Source organism: Magnolia sinica, chromosome 11 (assembly GCF_029962835.1).
Source record: "Magnolia sinica isolate HGM2019 chromosome 11, MsV1, whole genome shotgun sequence".
Classification (NCBI taxonomy): Eukaryota; Viridiplantae; Streptophyta; class Magnoliopsida; order Magnoliales; family Magnoliaceae; genus Magnolia; species Magnolia sinica.
This window is the reverse complement of record NC_080583.1, coordinates 69,735,126-69,752,230: the sequence shown is the minus strand read 5'-3', so window position 1 is coordinate 69,752,230 and position 17,105 is coordinate 69,735,126.

Sequence of the window (17,105 nt, the reverse complement as noted above, 5' to 3'; positions counted from 1 at the left end):
AATTGGTCCCCAAGAGGTAGCCCATCTCTAATTGATCATGGATCAAGGCCCAAGGCCCATCTAACATCAAAAATAAGAAACAGGCAGCCATAATCATACCACAAATACTCATGTTGGGCTTCAGAAAGGCGGCCCAAGGCCTATCCAAAACATGGGTCCAAGGGAAACACACATAGCTTAACCCATATATACCACTATGGGCCCATAGGGGAAAGGTTAGGGCCCAACATAAAGGCCACTAATCCAATATATTGTGGTGGCCTAGTGGGCAGCCCATTACTCAAATCACATAGGCAAATGTTATGCTCTTAGTCAAGTAAGTTGGGCCTACAACCTAGCCCAAGTATAAAGTTGATTTGGTGGGCAACCAAGGGCTCATCTACTTGTGTAATCCGGCCTACCAACCCAACACAATAGTATGGTAAAAATGGCCTAAGAGTTCAATGGGCCTATCGGGAAAGTTCTAGCCCAATTGGGCCTAAAGAGTTCAACAACTAGCTACATTCATGGACCCAATTAAATTCAACTATAGTGGGCCTCAAAAGTACAATTATTAAGCCCAACATTTAAGGAACCAAAGGTATAAATTATTCCCTCTAAGATCTTCACAATGTGGTGGGCCCCACTCCTCAAAATTTCAGCCCAAAGGCCAAGCATAATTATAACAAGTTGCTGAATTTTTAACCTAACAGGTTTATGGGCGTATTGGAGTCCAGTAATTATTTCATTTGATTAGGACATCAGCCCAAGTGGTCTAGCTATCAAGTCAGAGGGCCCCACCACATAGGATTACATCATACGACATAAGGGAGTAGGTGAGCCAACTGCTAGACCAAAGTCCAGCAGGTAGCCCACATAGGGCGTCCCATATGGGGCTGGGTGATCCAAGGCCTAGACGGCCTGGCTATACATACATCAAGGCAGGCTCCATATACACTAAAGTGGGACCCACAAGGGATGTATAGGTAGGGTGGACCCTCCCTATGTGGGCCACCCATGGATGGGATGGCTGGGATATACAATACATCAAGGTGGGCCCATGAAGCAGGCTGGACGCCCCAACCTAGGCGTCTCTGCCTAGCCGACCATTCCCGGCAGCACCACGGCCAGGTCAAATGTCTGTTAGGTCTGAAATTTTATAGAGTGACACTTACATAGGTGGATCACATCCCCACAAAATTTTAAAATTTTTTAATATTATTAAGTATTTTAATTAATTTAATCAAAAAAATCTGTCCAAAAAAATCGGACAGACCTGGACGTCCCAGCATGGTGGGCCAGTCCGGCCCTCGCCACGGTGTGCACAGGGGTCCATTGGCCCTAAAAATTGATAGGTGGGTCCCAACATGGGTGGACCACCTCCATGTAAATTTTCATGATTTTAAGATACCCACATTTTAATTAATTTAAAGGATACAATCTGTACAAGGTGGAGTATTGCTGGAATATGACTGTGCTGAATTTGGGCCATTCCAATGGGTGGGTCCTAGGCCTCCAAAATTCTGAAAATTGAGGGACAAGTTCTCTCATCATCTATAAAATAAGAGAAAACCCAAAAAGGTAGCCCACCATCATCAAAATAATTTATGAATTTCAGTTTACAACAGTCTACATTGCTGGACTGCACGGCAGAAAATCAGGCTGACCACCCCTCTTGGCCCACCCTTTTGGATAACCAAATGGAGTCAGTTGGGGATGAAATTTGGCATACTTATAAGTCAGGTCCACACCTTGTAGAAAAATATATTACATGAGACCAAACATAGATCTAAATGCCCAAAAATCTGGCCTCAAGATGACCCAAAAATCTGTCCAGATAGTTCTGGACAACAACATATAACTGAAAATAAATAAATATAAACACTATTTAAAAGGGGATTTAATCCCAGAAAATCATGGTATGGACCACCCCAGTGGGCCCCACAAACATCCAGACCCTTCCCATTACAAAACACCCCTTGCATGTGCCCCATGTAGGTGAATTAGGGGGCTCCAACGTCCAAGGGTGGACTGTCATGGACGTCCACCTTCTATGGATGGTCTGGATATTTTTGGTCTACAAAGTGGGCCACACACTCATGATCAGAAGGTTATCAACAAAGGAAAATGAGGATTTGGCCACAAGGGAAGGGTCTCCGCCACATTGAGGCCCTTCCCCTCATCACTCATGCACACACATTCCACTATCACAAGATATAAAAGATCTACATGATCATAGGATTTCTACTTGAGATCTATGGTGGAGATGTAATCTCCACCAAAGATCAAGGGTCTAGATGACTCAAAGATCCCTAATCAAAGAAGGAAAAGCCATGTAGGGGTCCATGAAGAATGACCCCTTGTATGGAACATGCATGCAAGTAAGATGGGCTATGATCCCCATCCATGAAATCTTGGGGGCCACCACCATCATTTAATGGGCCCCACAAGCTTCAACATAAAAAAAAGGAAGAATAAGTAAGAAATGGAAGAAATCTGAATTTGCAATTGCATGCACACCCACCTTAAGATCTTTATCAAAACTCCACTCCAAGCTTCTAACTATCCAAGGAAGCAAGATGAAAGGTTGAGATGGGTTTTCAATGGAGGGATTGAGGGAAAAAAGGAGGAGAAGGGGCTAGAAAAGAGGGAAAATGGGGCTGGATTTTTTTTGCAAGAGAGAAAGAAAGAGAGAAGAGAGTAGAGAGAAATGAGAGGGAGAGTATGGAAATTTGCTAGAAAAGAGAGAGAGGGGGAGTAATCATCACTCTCTCTCCTAGATAAGAGAAAAGTTATCATAGCTTATGGTGATATAAACTATGTTGCTAGGCTAGAGTAGGGATGGGTAGTGTGTGGGTAGTGGGTGGTGTAGAATATGGGGGGTTTAGGTAGTATATTGGTGGTGTGTGTTGAAAAATATGCCCTCCACACTAGGTAGGCGACATGATCATGTTCAAAGACTACAAATGAGATGCACACAACTTATGATCCACACATCGGATAGATGCACAAGATGCGTCGTTGGAAACGCGGCGACGATGGGGTCACAATGGCATAGGTCTCAACTCTATCCAAGTCGGGTCTTAACGATTAGGCCCATGGATGACTGCAAACACTACCAAGGGTCACGGGTCATCGGGATTCAACCAGTAGGACCGCGGGACCAAGATGGATGGAATACATACTTACACCCACATGCACACAAGCGAACTCAGGTCGAGTCTCACACAGGATTTAGAGTTCAACTTGCATAGCATATAACATGGGGTTTCTTCTCTTTTCTCGGGCCCAACACTACCCCAAGAGCATAATCGGACGCATCACACATAATTTCAAAAGGAATGCTCCAGTCGGGTGGCTGCTTGATAGGTGAAGTGGTTAACATGCCCTTGAGTTTAGAAAATGATTCTTGGCATTGCTCAGTCCACTCGTATGGTACATCCTTCTAAAATAGATTGCATAAAGGACGAGAGATGTGACTAAAGTCCTTTATGAATCTCTTGTAAAATCTGTCGTGTCCTAAAAAGGATCACACATATCGTATGTTCTTGAGTGGAGGTAAGTTAGAGAAAAGATCAATTTTAACCCTATCTACCTCAATTCCTTTAGACAGACGAGATGATATGTCGAAGGACAATCCCCTTACAAACCATGAAATGTCACTTCTCCCAATTTAGTATCAAATTATTTTCTTCACATCGCTTCAGTACACATTTAAGATTCTTCAAACAATCGCTGAAGGATAGACCAAAGACAAAAAGTCATCCATGAAGACCTCTAAATATTGCCCCACCATGTCAGAAAAAATATTCATCATGCTTTGCTGAAAAGTGGTCGGGGCATTACACAGTCCAAATGGCATCCTTCAATAAGCAAAGGTGTTAAAGGGACATGTGAATGTGGTCTTTTCCTGATCTTCAAGGACTATCTCTATCTGGTTGTAGTTTAAATATCTATTAAGATTTGATTAATAAAGGGCAAAGAAAAGTGGTCCTTTCTTATAATGGTATTCAATTTCCTGTAGTCAATGCACATTCTCCAACTACTAGTAACTCTAGTTGGTACAAGTTCATTATCGACATTGGCTATAATGGTAATTCTAGACTTTTTAGGAACCACTTGAGTTGGACTCACACATTGGCTATCGGATATGCGGTATATGATACCCACATCCAATAGCTTAAGAACCTCGACCTTAACCACTTCCTTCATGTTTGGATTTAATTTACGTTATGTTTGCTAGGAGGTCTTCGCATTATCCTCTAGATAAATGCGGTGAGTAGAAATCAAAGGGTCAATTCCCTTAAGGTCCACAATCGACCATTCAAGGGCTCCTTTATGCTCAATGAGAGTAAAAATAAGCATACTCTCCTATTCTCGCTCAAGGTGAGATGAAATCACCACCGGATATGTCTCATCTTGACCTAAATTGACATATTTCAAATCTGTGGGCAAAGGTTTTAGGTCAAGCTTCGGTTCGTTGATCTTAGACAGTAGAGGCACTATATCTATTTGGGGTAATTCTTCAAATTACGACCTCCACTGGTTAACTTCAAGTACCGGCATAGTATCAAGCATGTCACTCATCTCCCTAATTATATCATCATCTAAATCATATGAGTGGGCCAAACATGTCTCTAGAGGGTCAGAGGATAAGGTCATCAGAGTTTTATCTTCTACGAAAGAATCAATCAAGTTAACATCGTCGACATCATCATCATCCTCTACTTATTTGCTCAAATTGAAAAAGATATTGAGCTCCAATGTCATATTTCCAAAAATAAATTCATGACTCCATTCCTACAATTGATGATTGCATTTGATGTAGCAAGGAATGGACAACCAATGATGACAGGATTTGAGTGCTCATATCCATGATGGGTTGAGTATCCAAGATAATAAAATATACTAGATAGTAGAATTAGTCAACCTGGACCAATACATCCTCAATTATCCTTCTCGGCATACGAACTGAGCTATAGGTTAGTTATAATGTGGTCTGGGTGGGTTTTAATTCACCTCGACCCAGTTGTTTGTAAATCGAGTATGGGATCAGATTTACACTCGCTTCTAAGTCAAGAAGTGCATGCTCAATCTGGTAATTCTCAATTACACAGGTGATGGTTGGGCTACCAGAATCTTTATACTTCTGTGGTACATCTTGCTTTAGGATAGCACTCACTTTTTCTGTTAAGAAGATTTTCTTTTAAATATTTTGTCGTCTTTTGGTCGTACATAAATCTTTCAGAAATTTGGCATATGAAGGTATCTATTTTATGGCATCCAATAGAGGAATGTTGACCTTCGCTTGCTTAAGCACCTCTAGAATATCCTTAGAGTTAGAGAGAGATTTTGGTGTTATCAACCATTGGGAAAATGGAGCAATCGGTTTGCTTTGAAGTTCTAGTTCTACCTCATGTGGAGCATTGCCAAGTCTATGTAACGCCCTGAAAATTGGGGGTCGAGCAGAAGCTCCGCTCCCAAGTTCCAACGCATCACTTATGCAATATAGATAATGATGATTGAATGTTGTTCATATTAGTGTATTAAACGTGAGTGGGATTACACCAAAACAGTATATTATACTCAAGAAACAGTTAAGTTTCGCAAGTGAAAGACTGTGATAAATATATAAAATATATAAACTATTGTAAGTCTCTAGAGTGTGAACATGATTCCAGGTTAAATATATACATGTATACTCCAAAAATGAATAAAATGAAGAAACATGGGTGTTCCAAAGGTGCAAAATAACAAGTGTTATGGCATCTAATCAGCATCCCTGTAACCCCGTCGATCAGAACATGGTCTACATAGACCCGCCTGATAGCTACATATAGGAAAAACCCTCATCATCATAAAAGTCCGGCTTCACCTCATACGCATTGCCATCATTTGAAACTAAAATAGCGTCTAATGGGAGTTTAAAACACCATCCCGTAATGTGGGAGTGAGTGATCAACTCAGTGGAACAATAAAGCAAAGGTTAACATCTTATCAATTCAGTTAAGCAGTAATGATAACGCAATATAACAATCAGGTCCTAAGTACTCTTGTTAATGCAAAAATGATATGAAATAATGATGCATGCCCTCGCCTGCGCTCCCTCAGCGACTTCATCTCATGATCGTGCATGAAACACTTCCTCAGTGCTTGACCTGTTACGCCAAACGCACACGTAATGTGGTGCATGAGCATGATTACCAAGTTCTTATTAGTCCTTTTCATAAAGCAGGATTGGAAAGCTAAGGTACCTCCCTTATATCAATTCCCACACAATGATCCATTCTAAGGTCGTCAGTCCTAGTAAATCTCATACGATGTTGCAGTTCTAGGTCACTACAAAGACCTTGTCACTTGATTAGTGTAGGCCTAGTTCGTACTCTAGTTGCTATGGAAAGACTCGTCGCTTCAACGCAGTCTTAGAGTACACTCGAGTCACTACCACCCACACCCTACCAACTGGCAGTCTATTTTCGAAGGCTCGTCACTAACCCGACTGGGGACCACAGCCAGGCTGCTCAAGGGTAAGCCGACAACTCGAATACAGTATCCCATACCACCGTATTTGGCTCACGAGTTTGGGTTGCTCACTGGTCACTACGAGGAGGCTCGTCACCCCAGCGTAGGTCGACAGCTCGACCACGGTGTCCCATACCACCATGTCCGGCTCATGAGTCTTAGCGGATCGAGGTACCAAAGTTAAAGGGGTTTTCCATTAGTGAGTTTGGTACCTTAGATTTAAGCAGTAGCGTCCATACATGGTGAACATAGATCGGGTTACTTGACGAGCTCGACTGGTATGAGCACACGTTGACTTGATCGACGTGGTGTGCATAAGCATTCCGCGTGGCCTAACCACTACCGTCAAACGACGTATGACTCGGATTCGTCGAACGTATCCATCATGGCTAAATCAATTCAGTCACCCATCGTAAACCATTACCGATTGCCTGGACTACATCGTAGCCCCAATCACACTTCAAATACAATAGGCATTCATATGTGCTAGTCAAAACAGTATGTAGCAACAAATTCAAATATAAATCTCATATAAGCATTTAAACGAGCACCTGGAGTACATGTTAACATACATAGAAATTTATCCATAACACACATAGTAGTAAGATAGGTTATATGAAGGGAATTGTAACTATAGATAAGGGAATTGAGAATCATATCTCAACACCCTAATTAAAGACATTTCAACAAGCATTTTCCCATTCGGGCATTTTAACAAACACTTAGACTACACATATTACATACTTGAAATAAATTAGTTAAAACACATATCGTAGCAAATCCTTCCACATAGGAATTGCCACACGTACAACCATCATGTAGCCTCAAACATAAATCATGGCAAACACAAATCATAATTCCATACTCATTCAAACATTTCAACAAACACTTGGAATGTATTAAAATCAACATAGTTTACATATATGTGTAATATACGGGAAACATCGTATCTAAGCATATGAGATGGCAATCAAGTCGGTTATAAATCATTACTGACATTGAAAGCTTTGAAAATCATAACCTAAACATTTATAGTCCGTACCTTTCGCCGGTAAACAAGTATCGAACTCATTTTAAAAGCTAAGTCTTTGTCTACGGCACAATGGCTACCTGATTCATGAAATAGGTTAGCTATTTCGCCTATTGCTCTATTTAGATATCTATATCAGTTTAAGGTTAGGATTTCTTACCAAAAAATGGAGTTAAAATCAATGGTGTAGCGATGTGAGAGGGTGAATCGAGGCGTGGAGTAGCAGAACAGAAGGACAACAGCAAACTCCAAGGATCTCCCTTCGATCTCCGCTCCTTTCTCTCCATTTCTCTCTTCTCTCTCCTAGGGTTTGGAGAAATTCATATGGGAGAGAGAGAGAGAGGTGGGTTTAAGGGCTATTTACAAGCCCAGAATCGATGTCAATGGCCCCAGGGCCATGGTATACTTAGGTTATAGCCAAATAATGGTTATTTCAGGCTAACGGAGTAGTTCTAGAGGTCCCTTTTCTATGTGCGATCGGACTTAAGCTCCCTAACATTGGATCTAGGTCAAGCTAAGTTTTTGGTCCGATCAAATTTATAGATCGACCGTGGCAGACCAATTTCAGTTCAATGGTCATCAGTACTCGATCAGGGCCACGAGTGTATTGACATGTGTTGAAAATTTTTCCTGATCCAAGGGTGTATTTGGGTCAAATTCTGATGGTCAGAATCCTCAGATTTGGCCTACAAGTGAACCAACTCAATTCACTTAAGTTTCAGTTCGTTTTCTAAAGATATTTACATTTCTCACACACTTTGCTCCAGACTCAAGTTGTGCATTTCTGGGTATCATTAGGACTTGATTTCTGAGGTGGACATCAAGTCCAGTGAGGCAGTCCTAACCCTATGGTTTCGCAGTAACCGGACTTTCGATGTGTAGTCCAGGTCCGATACGAAGTTTCAAGGTGCTCCTGAGAGCAACTGGGTTTTGAGATGGATCCTAAGTTTCAAGATAATATAGCATTAACGATTCTATACATTTTGAGTCTTACATTTCATATTTAAAGTGGTTCGAGCTAATTCTATTGATTGTTCAGTTTAGCACTTAACTAAATCGTGCCCTAATTACGATAAAATAAGGTCCTAGGGTAGTTCTATGTCTCTTTCTGGCACTTTTAGTTAGTATATTATTTAATTATTTTTCTAGTAGTTCTTCATCAATTTCACTTCATCTTTACCAAATTTCATTATATTTTGTTTTGTATAAAAATTCTAAAAATTTCAGAACCAGCAGCTGTTCAAACTAATGATTTTTACATAGTTGCCCCAACGACCTGTATTTAACCATCTTAACTATTTTATTATATTTTTCAATTATTTTTATATAAAACTAAACTTATCAAGATTCAATCTGGCTTTTGAATCACCTAAATCAAAGTTATAACGAGTGAGATATGACTTTTTGAAGTTTGATGAAAAGTGCAGAAAACGGGGCAGAAAATGGGCCACCCAACCCGCTGCGGCCCGCTGGCCGGCGAGGCCTCGCGGAACTGGCGAGGTCCCCGCTGGTCTCTGGACCTTCCAGTGAGGGGTCGTTGGTGGGGCGAGGTCCTCCCCCCCCCCCCCCCCCCCCCCCCCGCGTGCCGGAAACATGCGGGGCCCACCTCGGGTCCCCCTGATTTGCATCGTTTACCCCCCGAGTCCATTTGATGTGTTTTTAGGTCCCCTTTGCAAACCGAAATGAGTTGTTTAACATGTAATATATGATTTTGGGATAGGAGAAGCTGATATATCCAAATAACCTATGTATTTCATGAGATTTCAAAATGTTAATGGTCAAAAACCCATTTTATTTATTTAACTACTATTTATAGTAAATTTTAGTTTAAGTATTGTTCTTCATCACCTAAACTTTAGGATTCATGTCTAATATAATAGTACTTAGAAATATTTGAAGAATAAGGTGGTGAATGGTGAGATTTTGAAGGAAATGGGTTAAAAGGAATTTGACGCTTTGGGATTGAGTTCTAAGAAGTTAATAAGGTGTTATGATCGATCCATTGCCCAAGGACGTCTATTTCCAAGTTGAAAAATATCCGGGATGTTACAATCTACCCCCCTTAAAAATAATTTCGTCCCCAAAATTGCCTAAGGGAGTACGTAAAGATTTAATTATGTCATTTGCCTAAGTCTTGCTTGGGTTCAAGTTTATATGCGTAGTAGGGTGTATACTATCTATGCTAGTCTGGTACATTTTAGTCTACCCCCTTAGAAACTTATTTATTTATCTCTTACTTATACCCTGATGGTTGCTACAATTTATTTCTTTATCTATTTGGAGTCTTGACGATAATTCCCATCTATTTAGAGTAAGATATTTGTTTTCAATGGTCGACCAACACGAAGAGACAGTTGTAATAGGCTTGATCTAGATATATCGATCATCTACCTGACCAGGGTAAAAGGCTTATCTATCCCTTCTTAGTCTGGGTGGATCCTGGTCTTCTGCTCGGTCAAAGCAATGAGTCCATTGGTAGTCACCTAGGATTGAGAATTGAGTCAAGCCGTGAATGTTTCACAGTTGCATATTTCAGTAACTCTGCAGTCCGATCACTCTAAAAGCTTAGGGAATGTCCATCACTGAAAGGTTCAAATTTCCTATTTCTAAGGTTGCCCTTTAGGTCTTGGTCTAAAAGAGTCCTCGTTTTAATCTATGTCCAAGGAAGGGATAAATCAATATCGTAATAGATTATCCTAAGGAGGTTTCTAATAGTATAGAATTTGCTAAGGTTTCTATTAACATTTGCGGATACACTAACTTTGTTTATTGTGACTTACCTCGTAACTATTGTTAAGCCTATTCTTTAATATGAAGGTTCAGCTCCTATTTAGTGACCATTTAGTGGCCTATCCTTTCGTCTAACCTGGATCAATTTCCTTCGATCCTGGGCCAGTGGGGCAAGGGCCAACCATGCTTTCGCTGCACCACTTTGATTAAATGGAAGCATTAACTGACCTAACTATATTGGGCTCATAATGTTCTACCTCCCTTAAAAATTATTTTCACCCTTAAGGCTCAAGGATCTGTCCTGATCCGTATGTCGGAACAAGGTATAATTTAGGACCTATCCTTGACATGAAATGGGATACGATCTCCCAATACATTGGTCTTCCTTCCATAGATGATGTGTGCAATGGTATTGGTACCTATAGTTATAGAAAGAAGCTAAAATGATGGGTGTTGTGGTTGATTCCAGGGGCGGGTGTGAGTTTGTGGCAAGATGCCTAATTCTACTCAAGAAGGAACTTTTGCTATTGTCCCAACTTACCCTCTTTAATCATGTCTAGTTTAATACCATAAGATAATCTATATATTATTAGTACATAAGGAATTCAAAAAAATTAAGTTCACGGGCAGACTATCTTTCTAAATTCATATGCACAATATGGATGCCAGAATGGTCTATGACTCGGGACCCTATTTCCTAACTGTCCGTTGTCCATTTGAGAAATTTCTTGGGTGTACAGAAAAAAATCCCTATTAGCTATATGTTCTTAACACTTCCCAAAGGCGACGTAATAAACTTTTAGTTGTAAGTGGTCGGGCCAACACGGAAGGAAAGTTGTGTAGTGGGTCTGAGCCGGATACATAGACCTTCTTCCTAGTTATGACAGAAAATTTTTTGTATCAGTTCTTAATCCTAGTTGATCCCGATCTTCTACTTGATCAGAGCATAGAGTTCATTGGTAACTACAAGGATTGAGAATTCGATTCAAACCGCGAATACTTCGCTTATATATAGTTCCTCTACTCCGTGTTCCCGATTGTAATAAGTCTTAGGAAGGCAAGTCCAAGGGGTGTATTGATTTGACCTAACGTTCAATCCGAGGGATATATAAGTTTCCTCTAAGCATGAATAGTTTCTAATCAAAACAAGCTTCCTAAGTGTTATCAAAGAAGCTTATAAGTATTAAGGAAATTCAACGAAGGAACGAGGTCTCACTCTAACTTAATCATGACAACTGACTAAGTCTATATTTCAATTACCTTAGCATAATCAGTCTTTTACATTCCTTAGTATAACCAGTATCCTAGTCTTAACTTGGGAGTAGCTGTAGTCCAATAGTTGTAATCCAAAGTCTATGCTTATACGCTAGATGATTTCGTACCATTTCTAATACAGGAAATTGTTTTATCACTTAGGGTCAAAAGTTGTCTGATTGGAATTGAGTTGCCCCGACCTGAATTTAACTGCGCTCGAGCACTTCACACATGACCATATCGGCTAAGGAGGTTCTAGGGTTCACGTTATTAATTTATTGGATTTTCTAAACTGTCAGAACTTTCGAAATCTAGGAGTACCAAATCTAGGTCCAAAACTCTCAATGTCCCAACATTTGATGGTCATTGTTATTTATATAATATTCATTCTCAAGGTCCTAGTTTACTCCCCTCTAAATTTCTTGGTTTGGGTCCTAGCTTATTAAATTCAAGCTGGGGAATAAATAAGCTTTTTAAATTATTTTAAAAAATTAAAAGAGAGAGAGAGAGAGAGAAAGAGTGCCTATCAGTTGGACGCCGTATGCTTGTCCATGTATTCTTTTTTCACACATTGCGATCTAAATGGAAGAATTTTGGATTCCCCATTTTCTTCCATTCTTAATCCTGTCAAAATCAAATTTTCTTGCTTGAAATCCATGTCGATGCATAAGATTCATGCTAGATCTGGATTTCTTTGTGTTTTCTTGCTAATCTACTGAAAAAGAAATGAATCTAAATAAGCGTTTTCATCCATAGGTTCCAGCCCAAATCTGCTCCCCAATCGCTATTTTCCATCAAATTTGCGTTTTGACAAAAAGTGGAGTTGTTAGAACACACCAAGAGACACAATACCCAAAAAAAAATAATGATTTAATAAAACACCTTTTCTCCTGAATTTTTGGCTTTCAGTTGGATATTGCAATTATTGCTGCTGTCAACCAATATTCGTGAAACATTGCAAGTATCACTCTACACCATGTACTTGTACAACTGACACTGTACCAGCATATAGTGATAATATGGATATTGTGATATATCAGCATGTATCAATGACTACATTGTCGATATAAATCAATATTTATGATGCCCCTCTGTTTCACATCACTGACCTGCGATACCAAAAGTATCAGTCCGCACAATTGACACATTGAGTACTATTCCATACTGTTAGTACACAACCAAGTGAAAACTGGTCGACATACCTTCACAATATTATCAGCATATTTCATTACCATCGACACAGCAATTCCACTGCAGGCATCCAATTATTTCATTACCATCGACACAGCAATTCCACTGCAGGCATCCAATTAGACAAATAAGATCCCAAGTTGAGGAAATGCATAACAAATATGGTTATAAAATAAAGTACCTTAGTGCATGATGGAGAATCATGCAAGTTGTGATCAATGAATAACCATGAAAGAAACACCTGAAGATTACATAACACAACCCACATTTAGTAAGCTTAAGATGAATGCAATACTGGACGTTGTCAACAGTGCTAAAATTGTTTTTTCCCCCTAGTTTTTAAACATTAATTATATAGTTTTGATTTATTTCTATTTCCATAGACTCCATAGATATGCTTTTATATATTTTACACTCAAATGGACTTCTTGAGATGAATTTATGAGCTGTTAACTTTAACCGACTGATATTTACACCGTATGTTTTCTATTTGTTTCTTGGTATTAGAATGGTATGAAAGTGTCATAACACAATGAATATTAGAAAATAGGGGTGTATTCATCAATAAGAGAGGTTTAAAACTAGTACCCTATTTTAGGATAAGATATCTTCCAATATTGACATTCAGACACGTTTTCATGTCAATGCATATCCAAATCCGAACCGATTAAGAATATTTGGGATCCGAATCCAATCCAATAACTGACGGATCCTACAAACCTTATCTGAATTTGAATTAATAAAAGATTCGAAAAACAGAATTTGATCCAAATATACTATTAATGCATCCAAATCCCTAAAATCCCCGAATGAAATACCCAAATCGTCATCTTAGACCACACCGAAATCCCTAAAATCCCCAAATCCCTAAATCGGTACTGAGATTGAGAGAGATACCTCATTGTCGTCAATGAGCTAGCCTTCAACCGAGCTTTAGAGAGAGAGAGGGGGGGGGCGTGTGTAGGGTGTTCGGCAAGGGTAGGGTGGAGAGATCAGAGAGAGAGGAAGAGAGAGACGGAGAGAGAGGAGGGAGAGGGTGTGAGAGAGACAGAGAGAGAGAGAGATGAGAGGGGTACGAGAGAGACAGAGAGAGAGGAGAGGGTGCGAGAGAGACAACGAGAGAGAGGTGGCCACGAGAGAGAGAGAGAGAGAGAGAGAGAGAGAGAGAGAGAGAAAGAAAGAGACATATATATATATGAATTAGGGCGTCCACGTCTCTCTGGACGCCCTAATTTCAACCACAGCAACAATTTTTGTGGGCCCCACTATGACGTATGTGTTATATCCACACTGTCCATCCATTTTGATATATCATTTTAAGTCATGAGCCAAATAATGAGGTAGATAAAAATCTGTAGTAAACCCCACCATAGAAAACAGCGGGGAGAGTGATTCCCACCGTTGAAACTATCCTAAGGCCCATCATAATGTTTATTTGAAATCCAACCTGTTCAAAAGTTAAAAAAGACATGAAATAAGGGAAAACACAAATATGAGCTTGATCTAAAACTTTTATGGCCTTTACAAGTTTTTAATGGTGGGCGTCGTTGTCCCACTGTTTTCTATGTTAGGGTCCACTAGAGCTTTGGATTTAAATCATTCTTTGGATATTGCCCTAAAATATCTCTCCAAATGGATGGAAGTGTGGATACAATACTGTAACGCCCCGAAAATCGGGAGTCGAGCAAATCTCAACTCCCGAGTTCCAACGCATCACTTATGCAACAAAGATAATGATGTTTAAATGTTGTCCATGTTAGTGCATTAAACATGAGTGGGATTATTCTAAAATAACATATCATACTCTAAGTGCAATTGAATTAAGCGAGCAGAAGACTTAAGTACTTGAATTATAACATAAAAATGTTTCACCATCTGGACTATGAATCTGTTCCAGGCTGAATATATACATGTGTTTGTTCCAAAATTTACAAAATATCAAAATGCAACTGTCCATCTAATCCATGTAACCCTGTAATCCCATCGAATCAGAACAAGGTCTAAAGAAACCCGTCTGATAGCTGAATATAGGAGAATTCCTCCTCCTCATCCATGAAGTCTAGCTCCGTCGCGTAAGCCGCATCGGAACCTGCATCTAAATCAAAGTCTGGTTGGTGTTTTAAAACACCGTTCCAGAGTAGGAGTGAGTGATCAACTCAGTGGTACTATAAGGTAAAGGTTAACATGTTATCAATTCAGTCAAGCAGTAATGATAAAGCAATACAACAATTATATCCTAAATACTCTTGTTAATGCAGAAATGATATGCATAATGATGCATGCCCTCGCCTGCCCTCCCTCAGTGACATCATCTCACGATCGCGCATGGCAAACTCCTTAAACGTGCGCTTTCTCGCCAATGCACATGCAATATGATGCACGGTCGTGTTAGCCGAGTAATTTATTAGGCTTATTCATCCAGCAGATTTGGAAAGCTAAGGTACCTCCCTTTATATCACATACCCAAACAATGATCCATCTAGGGTTGTCAATCCTAGTTAATCACATATGATAGGCAAATTGTAAGGCATCACCCCTGATGAAAAGTAGTGGATAGGTAAGTTCATGGGTTCGCACTCGAGGTCACTACGGAGAGGCTGGTCACCTCAGCGTAGGCCTAAATTTATACTCGAGGTCATTATGGGAAGCTCGTCACCTGAACGTAGGCCGACAGCTCGAATACGGTGTCTCATGCACCACCATATTTGGCTCACGAGTTTGGGTTGCACACTGGTCACTACGGGGAGGCTCGTCACCCTAACGTAGGCTGACAGCTTGACCATGGTGTCCCATACACCACCATGTCCGGCTCACGAGTCTTAGCGGATCTTGGTACTATGGTTAAACGGGCTTTATATTGGTAAGTGGTACCTTAGATTCAAGCAGTAGTGTCCATATATGGTAAACACACAATAGGCCAATCGGGTTATTTAACAAGTGCGATTAGTATGAGCGCACGTTGAATTGATCGACATGTAACGCAAGAGCACTCCACATGGCCTAAGCATTGTCGATAATTAGCGTACGGCTCGGATTCATCGAACGTGCCTAATGTGGCGAAACAAATTCGGCCACTCAATCAGGAATCATTACCGATTGCCTAGACTACGTAGTAGTCCCAAACATACTCAAATGCAGCATGTGTATACATGTGACATTCATAACAGCATTTAACAAAAAATTTAAATATAAATCTCATTTGAGCATTTTATCAAACACATTAGACAAGTTAACATACATATGCATTTCATCCATAAGTCATATAGTGACAATTTACAATACATGAAGAAAAACTATTCATATGACTAAGGAAACTAAGAATCCTGTCTCAATACACTTAATAAGTACAATCCATCAACAAAATCTCATTCAGACATTTTAACAAACACTTAGACTACACATTTCCAAATACATAGACTAGACTTATTACAACATGAATTATAGCAATTCATTTCACAACATCAGTTATAAAGTATATAACATACATGTATCTAAGATTAGAACTTACTATAAGTACAAATCAAGATTTCACATTCATTCAAACATTTCAACAAACACATAATATGCATTTTTATATTTACATATTTCACACATGTATAGTTTATCAAAATGTCGTAACTAATATCATATGACAGCAATCAAGTTAGACATAAATCATTGTTGACATTGAAAGCCTTGAAAACTATAACCTAAACATTTATAGTCCGCACCTTTCATTGGTATGCTCGTTACGAACTCGATTCGTACACTACGCTTCCGTCTACAGCACAACAGCTACCTAAATCACGACATAGGTTAGCTATTACATCGTTTCCTCTATTTGAATTCCTAAAATGAGATAAGGGTTAGGATTTCTTACCTAAATCGTATTTCGAATCAACGGCATAGAGAAATGGGAGAGATGATTCGGTTCATGGTGCGGTGGGAGTGAATCCCAGCAATGATCTCTCTCTCTCTCTCCTCCTCTGTCACGCCCCAAACCAAGAGATCGGGCTCACAAAATTCCTAAGCACCGAATCTAGCGCTGACAGCCTCCATAGTACCCTATTCTCGTCTCCTGGCACTCATATACCAGGTTTCGATCTTGGGATCCTACAAGGAGGATTTCAAATATAATTTGATTCATAATAAGCATAATCCATGAACAATAATCACAAGAACACCATCGCAAAATCCACTATGATAAAAAAAACTTTGAGTACAATGCGTATGAAAGAGAAATACAAGATAATGAAAATAACAGAAACTCCAGAAGCTCGAATGTACACTCCAACTACGGTGAGGCTATGGCTGCATCCTGGCGTCACCTGCACGCATCAATCATGCATAAGCTTATAGAAAGCTTAGAGGGTGGTGTAAGTATGTACGTAGTATGAACGTGCTCAGAATGCAATGCCAA